The following is an 18,062-nucleotide window of genomic DNA, read 5'->3' on the forward strand; positions in this document are numbered from 1 at the left end:
ATTCCCATGATGTCTCTTATTTTTGTAATATTGTTTCACTGTACACATTAAATAAATCAGTGGAGAAAACACACCCTTGTCTAATGCCTCTCTTGATTTTCATAAACTGACTCATTTCTCCATCTATTCTTACAGTGGCAGTTTGATCCCAGCACAGATTTCTGTTTAGGTGGAGGTCTTTCGAATCTAGATCTAGAGTGTCCTGTCATATTTCAAATAACTTATTGTGCTTCACTTTAAGGTATCAAATGCTTTTGTATAGTCGATAAAACAAACAAACAAATCTTTCTGCACTTGAATAGCTCGTTCTGATAGTATCCTTAACATCAATATCACATTTCTTGTACCTTTGTCTTTCACAAAACCACATTATTCTTTACCTATTTCATTTGTCTTGTTTGTTTGTTTGGTTGTTTTATCGACTATACAAAAGTATTTGATAAAGTATGCCTAGTAGTAATCTCATGCATACATCTAATATACCCCGCTGTTCGGTGGTGTAGTGGCATCTGCACTGGACTTCAGGTGTGCTCCAGGTTTGAATCCGGCTGGCTCATTGCATGCTTTCCATCTGTGCTAGGTGGAGCGTCGAACTAGCAATTTGGCCTCCTTAAAAAAATGATAAAAAAACCCAACGAAACAACAAAGGATGCACCACATGTGTGGAAAGAAACAACAAATCTAATATATCTGATATAATAGGCACACAGACACTACCTACACTGCAAATTGCCTTTTCCAAATTCTCCTTCTTCTGGAAAGCACTCTAGGGCTATTAAAACAAAACTTCACATGATGTTAAAAGTTCCTTTCCTCAGGTAGTTAATCTGATCAACCATTCTAGGTAAGCCCCTCCCCAGCCCCTTCTATCTATTGCCCCTGTAAACACTTTAAATCCCTGTTTGTAGCCCTGTTTACACTGTAAATACATGCTGGTATTTATGCATAGTTTATTCTTCTAACCTCGATAGTTTTTTTTATATTATCCTTTATGAGTTATAATTGCTGAATGTTGTTTTTCGTTCCTCGTTGTGCCGTGACCAACACACCCCGGCAAATTCTAATATGGTGAATCAAGTTCATCCTTGAGTTTTGATAATAAATACAACAATAAGTGCAGCCACGGGCGGAAGTAGAGAGGAGTAAGAAGTAGTAGTGAATACAGAAGTAGAGCAGGAGGAAATCTAAAGTGATAATACTGAAGAGACAGAATTATGGGTTCACGAATGTGGCCATAGCAACAGGGAGGGTATCTTGTTTTATTTAATTTTTATTTAGAGATACAGCACGGTAACAGGCTGTAGGCGCCCTCACCGTCCAATTACACCCATGTGACCAATTAACCATCTAACTTGTAATATGGAATATGGGAGGAAAGCAGAGCACCTGGAAGAAACCCCAGTGGTCACAGGCAGAACGTATAAACTCCTTACAGACTGAGGTGAGAATTGAGCCCGGCCGATGGCGCTGTAGTAGTGTTATGCAAAACGCTACACTTTATGTCTCAGGAGTGTCATCAAACGAAAGAAGGAAAGAAGCGGATGGTGAGAAGCTCTGTAACAATTTAGGAGGCATTAATTACAGCAGTTAATGAACAGCTTTGGCAGTCCAGGTTTGATTCCACCCTCAGGCGCTATTACTGTGCAGTTTATTCCTCCCTTTGATCCTGTCCTTGCTCAATTTTTCTCCCTTATTTCAAAGAGATGCTGCTTGGTTAATTGGATTCTGTAACTAGTGGGTGGCAGATTTGGGTGTTGGGGGCGGAGTAGTTGATGAACCTGGGTGTGAGAACAGGTAACAGGGAAATTAGTGATGAAATCCAATGGATGGAGGTTCCCCCTAGATTTGAATTATCCATTACAGATGGTGGAAATAATCAATTGGTCAGGCAGCATCTGGTTAGAGAGAAACAGAATTAAGGCCACATGGCCTTATTGATGATCAGAATCTGAATCAGGTTTAATATCACTCGCATATGTCATGAAATTTGTTAACTTTGCAGGAGCAGTACAATGCAAAGCATGACAAATACTGAGAAAAAAATTGGAGTTGCAGTAAGTATGTATTTGTATATTAAATAGTTAAATTAAATTAATTAGTGCAAAAACAGAAATAAAAGAAAGGTAGTGAGGTAGTGTTCATGGGTTCAACCCCCATTTAGAAATTGGATGGCAGAGGGATCCAATGAAAGCATGAGGGGGAACTAAACCATAGAGCTTATGGAACAAAGATGGGTGTTGAATTAGGTTGGTGCAGAGGCCCATTTACTGGAATGCCATGTGCCTAAGTTCAAACCTTATATCTTTGAACTCTTCTGTACTTCCTTTCATCAACATTCAGAAGTGAGCTTCCATTGAATTGTGTCACCCACTTTCTGTCTTGTCTCTGCTGAAAATAACTCATCTCCTCCTGATGAAAGGTCTTGGTCTGAAATGTTGACTGCTTATTCCTCTCCATAGGTGCTGTCTGACCTTCGGAGTATCTCTAGCATGTTTTGTGTGTTGCTCTACATTTCCAGCATCTGCAAAAACTCTTGATTCTGTGCAAAAAAAAAACAAACAAATCATGTAAACAGTAAAAAAAAGTGAACAAGTAACACATGGAACATGAACGGCAGAGTCCTCGAAAGTGAGTGCACAGCTACAGAGCCAGATTAGCCCTGCATCTGTGGAGAAAACACTGGGACCATATTTGTTTTCGCTTTTCTAGTTCTGATGAAAGATCAACAGCCTAACACTTAAACTCTATTCTTTCTCCATGGAAACTGACTAACCAGCCGAGCATTTACAGCATTTTCTTTTATTTCTGATTTCAAAATTTTTGCTTTTTGTGTTTTGTAAAATATTCAGATTTATTCTCTGAGCCAGATTACAACAATAGTTGCAGTATTGTAAAGATGGTTCATAGACACTACAATATTCTGCTCAGCTATATCCTGATGTTTGGCATTACCTTGGTTGTGTTTGTCAATGGCTGCTGTCAGCATTTGCAAATGAATGTTTATATCACCTATACCATTTAAATCTTTGACGAACTTCTACAGATGTGTAGTGGTGAGTATATTGACTGGATGCTCCTGTCTCAAGAGACCTAGGCAAGGATGCTGAGGACCCAAGTACTGGAGACCAGATCGCAGACTAGAATTGAGACACGATTTCAAGACTGAGAAGAGAACAGGGTTCTTGACGAGATTCTAGACAAGAACCTGACTGGACTACACCAAAATGCAAATGAGACAGAAATCATAAATGCAATCACAGATTAAACCAAAGTTGAGCTGATGATTGAGCACCGAACCTGAGTTCAAGTATCTTTACATATCCCGATCTTGGCGCCAAAACATGGTCGCAAATTAGCGGAGCAGGCCGGAATTTTTAAAGGGACTGCACCAGCTATCCATACTCTGTAGAATCAGGGTGTCTGAACTTCGGAGGCAGGCACAGTGAGGTGCGCACCTTAACATCATCACAGCCTGGTATGGAAACACCAATGCCCTTGAATAGAAAAACCTACAAAAAATAGTGGATGTGGCCTAGTCTATCATGGGTAAAGCCCACCCCACCACTGACCACATCTACTCGAAACGTCTCAGGAAAGCAAATCCCCACCATCCAGGCGTGCTCTCTTCTCACTGCTGCCACCAGGAAGAAGATACAGAAGCCTCAGGACTCACACCACCAGGTTCAGGAACAGTTATTACTCATCAATCATCGGGCTCTTGAACCAAAGGGGATAACTTCACTCAACTTCACTTGCTCCATCACTGAAATGTTCCCACAACCTATGGACTCGCTTTCAAGTACTTTTCATCTCATGTTCTCGATACTTATTGCTTATTTATTTATTATGATTATTTCTTACTTTTTTGTATTTGTACAGTTTGTTGTCTCTTGCATACTGGCTGAACACCCTGTTGGTTATTGGATTTATTGAGTATGCCTGCAAGAAAATGAATCTCTGTGTTGTATATGGTTACATTTAGGAATTTTGATAATAGATTTACTTTGAATTTTATACCACAAAAGAGTTAGCAGAAGATTCCAGTGTTCTAATCAGTGCTTTCCAGCCCATCCCCAGACTAGATTAAACAGGGATAAATAAAGGGGAAAAGAGGAATGAAACTTCCAGCATGTTAGAGGGGAATGCCTGGAATTTTCCTTTGTAGTGGAGATACATTGTCAGCAAAACTGAATTAATGTACAATAAGCAGATGGCACCAGTCCTGAACAATATTCAAGTCTTCCCTCAAAGGATTGTGCAGTAATTGACTTGCAATTGGGTTGTTTCTGCAGAGTACTCCGTGGAAAAGTATTCACAGCATGGTGAAAAAACCTGAAAGCTTCAACTTCCATCTCCCACAGCCATAAACACATGAGATTGAGCTGATGTTGGAAATCTTGAGTAATACGCACATTTAGTTGTCGCTTCTGGTTTAAGGTGGCGCTATCAAATCCGTGCGGCAGCTCACCGGTAGTTCAAAATGCACGAAATTCGACTAAAAGCATTATGAATAACATCTTTTCTGAAGTAAATTGTAGTAAATTATCACCTCAAACAATGAACAGGTGAGATAAGGCAAAGTGAATTTGAGGGATGAACCATGCAGGTACCTTGCAGAATCGACACAGATGGAGTAGGCCATATGGGGAGGAGATGTCGAGACAGAGGAGTTCCAATGTCTGTACAAATGGCCCAGATGTGAAATTGAATCACTCTGTGTGCCAAGCCAATTTAGGGAAATTGAGAATGACCTCGGGCTAGACAGCAAAATCTGGGCCTGAAGCAAGTCACTGTGTGGCAGCTTTTAGGCCTGGAGCCTTTTGCTGGTGCCCAGATCCTAGTGTGAGGTACAATATACTGTTTGGACAACTTAAAAGATATACTAGAAAGACAGGACTTTGGGAATGGATGTGAGAGCCAATTTCACTCACTTTCCCATGATGTTCACTCCTCTCTCCATGCCCTGAGGCTATGAAGACTGCCCCTGGCTCCGTGTCTGCTGATATATTGGACTGATACTGAGGCTTGGGCCTACTCTGGGATGCTCTGGGGTTCAGATCTAAGGACTCATTTAGATTCGGAATGTTGTTGCTTGCTTCTATTGTTTGCATGATTTTCCCCGCTTTCTCTGTGCATCGAGTGTTGGTTGGTCTTTAATTGGCTTCTTTTGGGTTTCCTGCTTTGTGGCTGCCTGTAAGCAAACAAATCTCAAGATTGTATAATTTATACTTACTTGGATAATAAATGTATTTTGAACTTTGAATTTTGAAATGTTGGAGGAACTCAGCAAGTCAGGCAGTGCCTATACCACCAAATTCACCAACAGTTATTACCCTCCAAGTGTCAGGCTCTTGAACTGGCCTGGATAACTTTCACTCATCTCAACTCTGAAATGATTTCACAGCCTATAAATCCATTTTCAAGGACTCTACAGCTCATGTTCTCACTATTATTTATTTGCTTTATTAGTCTTCTTTTGCACATAGGTTGTTTGTCAGTCTTTGTTTATGTATAATTTCATAAATTCTATTGTGTTTCTTTATTTTCCTGTAAATGCCTTCAAGAAAAGAGGCCAAGGTAGTAAATGGTGACATTGACATACTTTGGTATTAAATTTACTTTGACTTTGAAACAGACAAGTTTTGGGCCAAGACCCTTCACCGGGGCAGCCAATTTCTTTCCCATCGTGTACAACCACCTGCTCCTTCTACTGGTAGGCACAGTGATATTTAATGCCTGTGTGAGTGAGAGAGAGCCATCAACTTTTTGCTGTTGATGTTTCTGTAGCAGGCAATTTCTTTTTTACGAGGTTGAGTTGCTAGCTCGATGCTCAACCCAGCACGGATGGAAAGCGTGCTAAGGGAGCTGGCTAGGTTCGAACTCGGGAGCCTTTGCTCTGAAGTCCGGCGCTGATGCCACTATGCCACCAGCCTGTGTGAGTGAAGGCAGGATTAAAGTTCAAAAGTTCAAAGTAAATTTATTATCAAAATACATGCATGTCACCTTACACTACCCTGAGATTCATTTTCACATGGGCATTCACAGCAGGTACAAAGAAACACAACAGTATCAACGAAAAAACTATACATGAAGACGGCCAAACAACCAACGTGCAAAAGTACTGTACAAATACACAAAATCTCAAATAATATTATGGATAGGACAATCCATAATGACTGTCCGTATATAATATTACAGGATAAACAAGCAAGAACAACTTACTCAATAGATATAGCCATTCCAAACACACATAATATACAGAAATCAATAAGTGAAAAACACCAAAAATGTGTTGAATTACAAGAGGAAATTGAAGGACTTTGGAACATGAACAAGGTATACATTGTCCCAGTCGCAATATCTACAACTGGTATCATCCCAAAGGCATTACACAATAGCATTAAACAATTAGAGCTACACAGCAATATCTATGTAAATCTTCAGAAAGCCACAATACTAAACACCACTAGAATAGTCTGAAAGTTCTTAACAATTGAGAAATGAGCTTGCCTGGCTATGCCCGTACCTCGAGTTTTACCAGCTTGAGCTGAGAAAAAAACAAAGAAAAATGATAATGATGAATAAATAAATAATATTGAGGACATGAGTTGTAGTGACCTTGAACGTGAGTCCCTGGGTTCAGTGTTAAGATGGGTGAAGTTACCTATGCCAATTCAGGAAGAGTGATAACAGTTCCTGAATCTGGTGGGGTGGATCCTAGGGCTGAAAGAAAACAGAAAGATCAGCCCAGTCTGAGGCTTACCTGTCTGCACGCTTCTTTCTGTTAAAGTGAGGGAAGAAAGTTAGTTTATTTTATGCAGTAAACCTTCACAAAGCAGGAATGTGGCAATGATCAAATAAACTCTTCCAGAAAGGCTGAGGCAGAGATAAATATTGGGAAAATATTGGAATGAATTGAGGGTGCTCCAATTCTGCAAAGTTGTTGTGAATTTAATGGTGCATAGGGTAGTGGTTCAGTGTTCAAGGTTTAAAGTAAATTTATTGTCAAAGTACATGTATGTCACCATGAACAACATCTTCACACACCAGGATAATGACCTGGTCACTGGACACAACTTATGGACTCACTTTCAAGGACACTACAACTCATGTTCTTAGTATTTATTGTTTATTTATTTATTTTTATTATTACTTTTTTGTATTTGTTTGTGAGTAGTTTTTATTGATTCTATTGTACTTCTTTGTTCCACCGTGAATGCCTCTGAAAAAATGAATCTCAGAGTAATATTTGGTAACATTTATGTACCTTGTTAATAAATTTATTTTTGATTTTGACTTTTTGACTATATACTACCCTGAAATTAATTTTCTTGTGGGCATTCACAGCAGATACAATGGGCTCAGTAGTGCTGAAGCTTCCAAAAACTTCTATTTAAATAAGAAAAAGTAATGGAGGAAATATCGGCTGTCAAAATACGTCGAACTCCTCACTTATCTTTTTGGCACATGATACAGGGGAACAGAGGATGCAGGTCCTTACTAAAGTGATGAGGAGCTGTCACATATTAGTGACATAGTACTCTGAATTCTCAAGTGGGAGGCAGTTGGCAAAGCCATTATCTCTCCATTCTTTCGTATTCCTTGACAGGTTTTTAACAGTGCAGTTGACTGACAGTAACACTGTTGCAATGCCACAATAGTCTCTTGAAGCACACCTCCTGAACGTTTCAGTGCACTGAATAGAAAATCAGTAGATCTCCATCTCTCTCTCTCTCTCACACAGCAGACAGTGCGAAAACACAACAGATTATGAAACGTAAAGAAATCCATGCAAATATCTAAAAATGTGTGGATAGACATATTTGTGGCTCAGCTAGTGTGTTTGGGTTCAAGTGCTATTCTGGACATTTGGATATAGAATCTGCTCTGTCACTGCAGGTGGGGTAGAATGAGTGAAAGTCAGTGATGGTTTGAGTAACTGTGAGTCAGAATCACCGACTTGCTGCCTGTTCCACCCCTGTGTTTAGGGCAGCAGCGATGTTCCACCATCTGTATCTACTCCTGGCCACTCACTTGTAGCTGTGCCCATAACAATTCTGCTTTACCAGTCAGGGCTGTTAGCTCTCAGCTGAACACCCAAACCTGGAGGATTGGTGGACCAGTCTTAGTCTGGCCTGTACTCCTTTAGTGTAGGTGGCTCTGTGTTGAACCGAAGCTTAAAGCCCTGACTCCCGCCAACATCGCTCTCTGGGCCATTGAGGCATGCAAGCCTCCAAACCGTGACAGGGTTGTGGTCCTCCTGGAGGCAAATCAGAATCAAAACCAGGTTTAATATCACTGGCTTATGTTGTGAAATTTGTTCTTTTGCAGCAGCAGTACAGTGCAGTACATTTAAAAAAAATTACAGTAAGGTACATATGCAAACTAGGCTCATTAGCTAGCTCTGATAACAACCATGTGACAGCGGTCAAAAGGCCACCTTTCATAAGCAATATACGACTAGGGTCGGCACGATTTGGGGTTCAACCAAACAGGACAGGTGGGATGTTCTGATTAAGGAACATTGATTGCAGCGAATGCTGTGTGAAAACTGCTCACACACAATTATCGGTTGCCCAGAAATGACAGATGGCATATCAGCTTAGAATTATAATGAAATTATATTTACCAATTTTAGACTTTATGAAACAGTTAACAGAAAGAGAAAAAAGATAAATTACGGTTAAACCAGTCCAATGTGCACATAAAACTTGTTCCTGCGGCTTTACTCACATGCTGAACCCATGTTCTGTATGAAGGACAGCAGCCACAGTTTGAACTTCCCCCAAAGACCATCTCGAACAAATTGGCTAATTCAGGAGCATTAGCATTTCCTCGTTAGAACCGTTTGTCTGTACAGAGCGTGTCTTACAACGGGGTCTCTCCTTCAAACAGCATTCCGCAGGCATCTTCCCTTGTGCCTCATTTCGCGGCTCCTGCCAAAAGGCCCCAAACCAGACTACTGTCCTTCAGAAGTCTCCTTCTGCCTAGCTCTCTAGAATCTTCTCTCGCATCCCACTGGGCAGAAAGTTACAACACGTACCCAGTGCTGATTGGCTGACACAATGTTCCTAATTTGGACAACATGGCTCCTTAAGCTGAAGTCAATACACTCTTACTAGCAGAACACATTGCATCTACAGAAACTGTTAAAATAAAAATACCACAGTATAGCAGTAGAAATTTTACCCAGGACATCACACACACACACACACACACACACACACACACACACACACACACACTCACTCACACTCACACACACACACACAGACACACACACACACTCACACTCACACACACACTCACACACACACACACACACACACACACACTCTCACACACACACACACACTCACACTCACACACACTCACACACACTCACACACACAGTCTGTGTTTCTTAGGGCCATATCCCTCTCCCTGACGGTAGTAATGAGAAGTGGGCATATTGTGGCTGACAAGGGGGGGGGTTCTTGATGATCGATGCTGTATGATGGAACCCAACACAGTGAAGACAGAAAAGGAATGGCTTGTGTGAGTCTTCAAGTCCTCAAAACCAATGGATGTGCTCTTTGAAATGCTAATACTTCTTCATCTAAGTTGGAAGTAATTCAATTCATAAAAAGAAATTATCTTATCATTTTCTCCCAGTATAGGAGTGTGATATAATTTGTAGCTTAACCTGCCTTCATGGGAATTTGTTTAAGCAATTAAATTGGCTGTAATTTAAAATGTGTGGTCTATGAAAGCATTTACACACTTGTAATTGCAGCCGACGCAATAGCCTACACATCTCTTGCATTTCTTCTTCCCTTTTGTTGTTGCAACTTTACATATTTTAAGTTTCCAAGACCTTGGATCAGTCAAGTGTTAATTGGTACTTTGTTAATTACAGCAATGAGCATATTTATAAACCAGAATTCCTGTAATTACATTCTCCTCACTGACAGAGCCAACAGAATCTCGGCAAATCCCACGCCAACCCTTAAAGCTGTTCAGCTGTGACTTACTGCATGGAAAGAGCCAACATTAAAGACACTTTGCCTGGTTTACGGGCCTGCATTGTGCTCTGCATGCGCCTGTCTGGAGAACGTCAGGCACTAGAGAACATAGAACATTGCAGCCCAGTACAGACCCTTTGCCCATGTTATTGAACCAGCCTTTTAACCGACTCCAAGATCAATCTAACACTGTGCTCCCACATAACCCTCTATTTTCCTTTCATCCATATGCCTATCTAAGAATCTGTTAAATGTCCCTACCACCAATCCTGGCAGTGTGTTTCATGTACTTCCCCACTCTGACATCTCCCTATACTTTACTCCAATCATCTTAAATTAATGCCCTCTCATATTAGCCATTAAGGCCCTGGGAGAAAGGTGTTGGTTATCCTTTTATCATTTTATACACCCCTATCAAGTCACCTCTCATTTTCCTTTGCTCTAAAGAGAAAATCCCAGCTCGCTCAGCCTTTCCTCTCAAGACACGCTCTCTAATCCAGGCAGCCTCCTGGTAAATCTCCTCTGGTAAATCAGCTGATGGCTATGCCACCTGGAGGATCAATAACCAGTTAGCGAGTGAGGGTGACTGTGAAGAACTCTGTCGCGTTGTCATGCATTTCGCAATGACATGATGGGATCAGTGGCACGGTAGTGTAGCAGTTAGCACAATCGCTTTACAACGGCAGCAATCACCGATCGGGGTTCGATTCCTGCTGCAGTCCTGGAAGGAGTTTGAACGTTCTCCCCACGACTGCATGAGTTTCCTCTGCGTGTCCGGTTTCCTCCCATAGCCCAAAGGCGTATAGTCTAGGGTTAGTAAGTTGTGGGTGTGCCATGTTGGTGCTGGGAGTGTGGTGATACTTATAGGTTGCTCCCAAAGCACGTGACACATTTCATTGTATGTTTCGATGTCTCAATGTACGTGTGACAAATTCTGTAAAACTATTAAGTTTTTAAAACTAATTCTACAGAAAGAATTGCAGGGATATGGGAAGAGTAGGAGAGGGGAGCGACTCATTTGCTTTTGGAAAGAGACTGATGGGTTGAATATCTCCTTTCATCCTCTGCACACTGTAGTGTCATGGAACTGTAGAGAGAGACAGAGATTCTTCAGCTCAACATGTCCACGCTACCTCTCATGGAGTACGTTTACATTTCATACAGTACATCATACAGTACATTTACTGTACATTAATCCCACACTTCACCCTATATTGTTATAAACTCCCCCTACACCATTCCCTGCATCTCCCCCCCTTCCAGATGCTATCACTCACCTGAACATTCAGAGTTATTTACAGTGCCCATGCAGCAAGCTCCTCCTCTCCAGGCATCTGATGAACCCAAAGGAATGGCAGAGACCGATACAGTTTGGTACCAGCAGCGTTGTAGGAGATACCAGTCAGGACTGACTGCCTTGGGGACTCCAGCTCCGAATTTTTCCCTCAGGATTTACTCCCGAAGCCTTCCCCATGAATGGATATAGCTGCAAGGCAGTGGAGGTTTGAGATCGGAGTTTTTCTTCTCCCAGATGAGCTGCCAACCACGGCTGATGAGCCCCATCTGCCTGAAGCGACTGGTTTCAAGGTGCCAGTAACCCGCCTTTGCCCCATCTCCTGTCAGTAAAAACAGTTCCACCGGGCTTAGTAGCTAAGCCACATATGAAGGTCAGGAACAGTACATGGTTGTCAGAGGTTTTTTGACACACACACTATAGGGAGCACTTAATAGGTAATAGGAGCTGGTCTCCATTACTACCCCTGGCTATAACAACCTTAAGCAACCACTCTATCTATAGCTCCCATAATTCTGTATACCTCTATCAAATCTCCCTGCAATCTTCTACATTCCATGGAATAATGTCTTAACCTAGTCAACCTTTCCTTATAACTCAAGTCCTCCAGACCCGGCAATATCCTTGTAAATTTTCTCTGTACTCTTTCAACATTATTTACATCTTTCCTGTAGTAGGTGACCAAAACTGCATACAATACTCCAAATTAGGCCTCATTAATGTCTTATACAACTTCAACATACTATAGCATCTCCTGCACTCAGTACTTTGATCTATGCAGGCCAATGTGCCAAAAGATTCTTTAGGACCTTATCTACCTGTGATGCCACTTTCAATGAATTAATTGAATTGAATTGACTTTATTTTTTACATCTTTCATATACATGAGGAGTAAAAATCTTTATGTTACGTCTCCGGCTAAATGTGCAATGTACAATTTATAGTAACTTGTAATAATTAGTATGTACAACAGGACAGTCGATATAGCATAGAAATACAATTGTATCCGGCCAATAATGGGCCTGTATTCCCAGATCCTTTTGTTCTTCAGGACTCCTCAGTGCCGTACTGTGCAAGACCTACCCTGGACAGTCTTACTGAAGTGCATCACCTCACATTTGTCTGCGTTCCATTTGTCATTTTTCTGTCCATTTTTCCAGCTGGTCCAGATCCCACTATAAATCATCCTTAATGTCTACTACACCGCTAATCTTAGTGTCATCTGTAAACTTGCTGATCCAGTTAGCTACATTATCATTCAGATCGTTGATATAGATAACAAACAACAATGGGCCCAGCATGGATCCCTGTGGCACTCTACTAGTCACAGGCCTCCAGTCAGAGAGGCAACCATCCACTACCATTCTCTGGCTTCTCCCACAAAGTCAATGTTTCTATAAGTTTGGGTAGACATGACCTACCATGCACGGAGCCATGCTGATTATCCTTAATCAGTCTATGTCTATCCAAATACTCTTATATTCGGTCCCTTAGAATACATTGCAATAATTTTCCCACAAATGGTATCAAACTCACTGGCCAATAATTTCCTGGTTTCTTTTTAGACCCTTTCTTAAACAGTGGAACAACATTAGCTATCATTCAGTTTTCCAGTATCCGCACCTGTCGCTAAGGATGATTTAAATATCTGTTAGGGCCCCTCTAATTTCTGCACTTGCCTCCTACAGGGTCTGAGGGAATCCACCCTAATTTGCCTCAAGACAGCAAATCTCTCTGTAATCCCTCTGTAATCTATATAGGGTTTGTAAAGTTGATGCTCACTTATATAGACTCTGCATCCATCCCCTGACTAAATACAGATGCAAAAAATTTAAGATCTCCTTTATATCTTTTGGCTCCATGCATGGATTACCATTCTGATGTTCCAGATGATCAATTTTATCCTTTGCAACCCTTTTGTTCTGAATATATCTGTAGAATCCCTTAACATTTCCTTCACCTTGTCTAGGACAACCTTATGCCTTCTTTTGGCCCTCCTGATTTCTTTCTTTAGTGTTCTCTTATATTTTATATATTCCATAAGCACCTCATTTGTTCCTACTTGCCAATACCTGCTATGCACCTCATTTTTTTTCTTAACTAGGGCCTCAATATCTCTTGAAATCCAAGGTTCCCTAAACCTGTTATTTTTACCTTTTATTCTGACAGGCACATAGAGGCTTTGTACTCTCAAAATTTCACTCTTGAAGGCCTTCCACCTACCAAATACACCTTTGCCAGAAAACAACCTGTCCTGTCCACTCTTGCCAGATCCTTTCTGATACCATCAAAATTGGACTTTTTCCAATTTAGAATCTCAACCTGTAGACCAGAACTCTCTTTTTCCATATTTACTTTGAAACTAATGGCATTATGATCACTAGATGGAAAGTGTTCTCCAACACAAACTTCTGTCACCTGCCCTGTCTCATTCCCTGATAGAAGTCTCAAGTATTGCACATGCTCTCATTGGGACTTCTGTATACTGATTAAGGAAACTTCTCTGAAAACATTTGACAAATTTTATCCCATTTAGTCCTTTGACAGTATGGGACTCCCAGTCAATATGTGGAAAGTTAAAATCACCTACTATAAAAACTTCATGTTTTTTGCAATGGTCTACAATCTGTCTACAAATTTGTTCCTCTAAATCCCGTGGACTGTTGGGTGGTCTGTAATATAGCCCCATTAACATGGTTATACCTCGTTCCTCAGTTCCACCCGTAATGCCTCACTAGATGAGCTCTTCAGTCTATCCTGACGGAGCCCTGCTTTTTCCCTGATTAGTAACACCACCCCCCCTGTAATCCCTCCCGCTCTATCACGTCTAAAACAACTGAGCTGCCAGTGCTGTCTCTGATGAACGTTGAGCTCTATAACGACCTGCCAATGCTCACTGCTAAAATTGAGGTGAGAAGACTGCAACTAGCGGGGCACTGTCTACGCCACCCCGAGCTACCTGCCAGCCTAGTCATCATATGGGAGCCCAAGCATGGGAGGATGAACCCTGGGCGCCCTCCCAAGACTATGGTCAACACACTCCTAGAAGACAGCGGCACGGCTAATGTGGATGAACCGAACACACTGATGAGGGAGAGGGAGAAGTGGAGAGTCCGTCATCGTGCCCGACGTTGGCCCCCTAGGCCTCAGTCGATGTAGTAGTAGTAGTAGTAGTAGTAGTGCTGTCTATCCTGCAATGAAGTCTCACTAATGGCTGCAGTATCATAATTCCATGTGTTGATCCATGCCCTGAGCTCATCTGCCTTTCTTACGATGCCTCTCGCATTGAAATATACTCAGCTTAGTTGCATCGTGCTCAACCTTTTTCAGTCCTGACTTTGTCTGAGGTCTTAACAACATATTCCTCCATAACCACTCCACTATATGTTCTGGCTCTCTGGTTCCCATCCTCCTGTAACTCTAGTTTAACCTCCCACCACTATGCAGCAGTAGCAAACCTTCCTGCTAGGATATTAGTCTCCTTCCAGTTCAGGTGCAAACTGTCTCTTCTGTACAGGTCCCGCCTTCCTTGGAAGAGAGCCCAATGATCCAAACATCTGATGCCCTCTCTCCTACACCAACTTCTTAGTCACATGTTAAACTGTACAATCTTCCTAGTTCTGGCCTCACTAGCATGTGACATGAGTATCACTCCTGAGATCACACCACTGGAAGTCCTGTCCTTTAACCTAGCACCTAACTCGCCGATCTCACTTTGTAGAACCTGTCACTCTTCCTACCAATGTCATCGGTACCGACATGGACCACAACCTCTGGCTGTTCACTCACCCACTTAAGAACGCTGAGGACTCGATCTAAGATGTCCTGGACTCTGGCACCTGGGAGGCAACATACCATCTGGGAATCTCATTCTCATCCACAGAACCTCCTGTCCATTCCCCTAACCAATGGATCCCCTATCAGCACAGCGTGCCTTTTCTCCGCTCTTTACTTCTGAGTCACAGAGCCAGCCTCAGTGCCAGAGACCTGACCACTGTGATTTTCCTCTGCTAGGTCATCCCTCACCCCCCACCCCCCAGCTGTTAACAAATTTCCCTCACATGCTGGTGATAGTAAACCTGATTCTGATTCTGAAGTGGTGTAGCTGTTGTTGAGGGGATGGCCACAGGGGTACTCTGCACTGACTGTTAACCCTTTTCCCTTCCTGACTGTCACCCAGATTCCTGTGTCCTGCACCTTGGGTGTAACTAGCTCTCTATATGTCCTATCTATCACCCCCTCAGCCTCCTGAATGATCTGGAGTTCATCCGGTTCCAGCTCCAACTCCTTAATGCAGATTGTTAGAGGCTGCACCTGGATGCACTTCTCACAGGTGCGGTCATCGGGGACACTGGAGGTCTTCCTGCCTTCCCACATCCCGCAGGAGGAGTATTCACCTATCCTGCCTGGCATCCCTACAGTTCCGACTGAGCAAATATAATGAAGGAAAAACAATAAATAAACCATGGGGAAAAATATCCACCTACATCTTTGCTTCCTGTCATTCAAGCTTCTCCTCAGTGAATATTCAAAGAGCCAAGGCCTCAAAACCCCCACTCTGACTGTTGACTCCAACAATGACTGCTCTGCTTGCCCCTGCCTTATTTTAATCTATTACTGCCAATCAATCCTGATCGTTGCTTAGCTGCTTCTCAACGATCTAAACTGCCACAAGTCGCTGCCTTACCTACTCAATCGGTGAACCTGAGTGAGCTATGTCTTCTCACACTTTGGATCTCTGATTGGCCGCTGCTCAAAACACCAGCAGAATATCTGTGGCCACACATTTTAATTCCACATCCCATTCCCATTCTGATATGTCTATCCACGGCCTCCTCTACTGTAAAGATGAAGCCACACTCAGGTTGGAGGAACAACACCTTATATTCCGTCTGAGTAGCCTCCAACTTGATGGCATGAACATTGACTTCTCAAACTTCCACTAATGCCCCACCTACCCCTCGTGCCCCATCCATTATTTATTTATATATACACATTCTTTTTCTCTCTCTCCTTTTTCTCCCTCTGTCCTTGTCACTATACCCCTTGCCCATCCTCTGGGCTTTCCCTCTCCCCCTTTTCTTTCTCCCTGGGCCTCCTGTCCCATGATCCTCTCATATCCCTTTTCTCAATCACCTGTCCAGCTCTTGGCTCCATCCCTCCTCCTCCTGTCTTCTCCTATTATTTCGGATCTCCCCCTCCCCCTCCCACTTTCAAATCTCTTATTAGCTCTTCCTTCAGTTAGTCCTGACGAAGGGTCTTGGCCCGAAACGTCGACTGTACCTCTTCCTAGAGATGCTGCCTAGCCTGCTGCATTCACCAGCAACTTTGATGTGTGTTGCTTGAAATTCCAGCATCTGCAGAATTCCTCGTGTTTAAGCAGAATATCTCTGCTAGCGCAACAATAGCAGAGATATTCAAAGCATCCTTAGAGATAGGTGAGGTGCTGGAGGATTAGTGGATAGATAGATAGATATAATTTATTGATCCCAAGGGAAATTGGGTATGCGAGGGATAGCGAATGCTGTTCTATTTTTCGAGAAAGGCTCTAAGAGTAAACTGGAAAATTATAGGCCGCTGAGCCTCACATCAGTAGTGGGTAATTTATAAGACTGCTGTGAGTCGCTGCCTTATGTACTCATTTGGCGAACCTGAGTGAGCTACTTCTTCTCACGCTTCGGATCTCCAGTTGTCCGCTGCTCAAAACACCAAACTGCTGTGAGTCAATGTCTTATCCACTCAGTTGATGAGCAATGAACTTAAGTGAGATACATCTTCCGCATGTTTCAGAATCTACATAGTCACAGGGATAATGCAGAAACTCCATACACACAGTGCCTGAGGTTAGGATTGAACCCGGGTCTCAGAGGTTGCGAGACAAGAGCTCTACTTTCTGTGCTACTGTCTCGCGCATTCACAATAACATCCTTGATGAAGTGAGCTCGGAGTCAGTGAGGATGAGTGATCTGTGGTAGTGAATTGCTGGAACTCTATATCCTAGAGGTTTGTGGAGGCCAGATCATTGGAGAAAGAGGAAGTAGACATAATTTTGTAAATTCATTGAATTTAGGTTTGTGGAGCAATGGCACGAGAAGATCAGCTGAGACCTGGGGGATATCGTACAGGGTCATATTGAATGACCTGTCATGTCATGTTTGCGGGACACGGTGGTCTCAGAGGGAGTTATAGTGGAACTGGAATCATGAGAACTGTCTGAGCAGTCTGGCGATTCAAAAGAGAGATGATCACAGGGGTGTAATTGGGCAGTGTGGGCTCGTTGGGCCAGTGGGCCTGTTAATGTGCTGTATCTCTAAATAGAATGCTGCTGATTTAAGTGGTGTGAGGGCTACTTTCAGTGCATCTTTTAGTTACAAAAGAAAGGAAGTAAGGAGTTCTCCAGGAAAGAACATAATATTTGCTCAAAGACACAGAAAGTACTGCAGATGCTGGAAATCTAGAGCAAAACACATCATGTGCTGGAGGAGCTCAGCAGGTCAAGCAGCACCTATGATTGGGAATAAACAGCCAGCGTTTCGGGCCAAGACTCTTCATCAGGACTCTCACATGTCAGTGCAACACTGAGTGGATGCTGCACTGTTTGAAGGTGCTATACACTAGATACCATTTTAATAGGTTTCAATTACTTATTTGTTTATGGGCTGTGACTTTTACGGCCTATATTGGCATTTATTGCCCATCCTTCATTACCAACGTACCTGACGTCACTCAGAGGCTGGACCAGATAAGGATGGCGATGGACATTT

This window comes from Mobula birostris, chromosome 23 (genome assembly GCF_030028105.1).
Source record: "Mobula birostris isolate sMobBir1 chromosome 23, sMobBir1.hap1, whole genome shotgun sequence".
Classification (NCBI taxonomy): Eukaryota; Metazoa; Chordata; class Chondrichthyes; order Myliobatiformes; family Myliobatidae; genus Mobula; species Mobula birostris.